A 557-nucleotide genomic window follows, 5' to 3' on the forward strand; every position below is an offset into this window, starting at 1 on the left:
TCTGTATGTAATATGTGGGCTACATTGGGCATTTTGAATGGCTGGTTATTTCTGGTCCATCTGTAATACATGAGGGTCAGTGAACAATGAGTTTTACTGATTATTCAGTTTTTAGTATATCCTCCTCAAGACTCTTCAACCAAAAGTCTTTTTGAAACCTACAATTTGCTGAGACTTTTCTTTTTGGCAGGATGGTACAGTGGATTCCCTTAAAGAGCTGAGAAATTAGAATCCCTTTTTTAAGTCTGGCTGCTGCCTTAAGACTTTGAGTAATTTCTTTTGTAACTCAAATTTTCTCCCATCTGGAACTTTTGACTAATCTTTTGGAAACATGAAAAAGTGGCTAGGAAATGTATTAGATGACAGTATTCATAGGGTTATTTGAATACAGTAGCACTTAAGTAAGCCCATGTTACTGTCTGGGGAAAATGTAATAATTTCTCTGGAAAGAGTTGGCCCCTTTAAGACTCAGAGACTAAAGTAATGGGGTAGCTAAGGAGTTACCATGGCAACTCTCCTGGGTAACTCCTAAAGATCTATTTGGATTCTGTAGTCCA

The sequence above is a fragment of the Sminthopsis crassicaudata genome, chromosome 2, assembly GCF_048593235.1.
Source record: "Sminthopsis crassicaudata isolate SCR6 chromosome 2, ASM4859323v1, whole genome shotgun sequence".
NCBI lineage: Eukaryota > Metazoa > Chordata > Mammalia > Dasyuromorphia > Dasyuridae > Sminthopsis > Sminthopsis crassicaudata.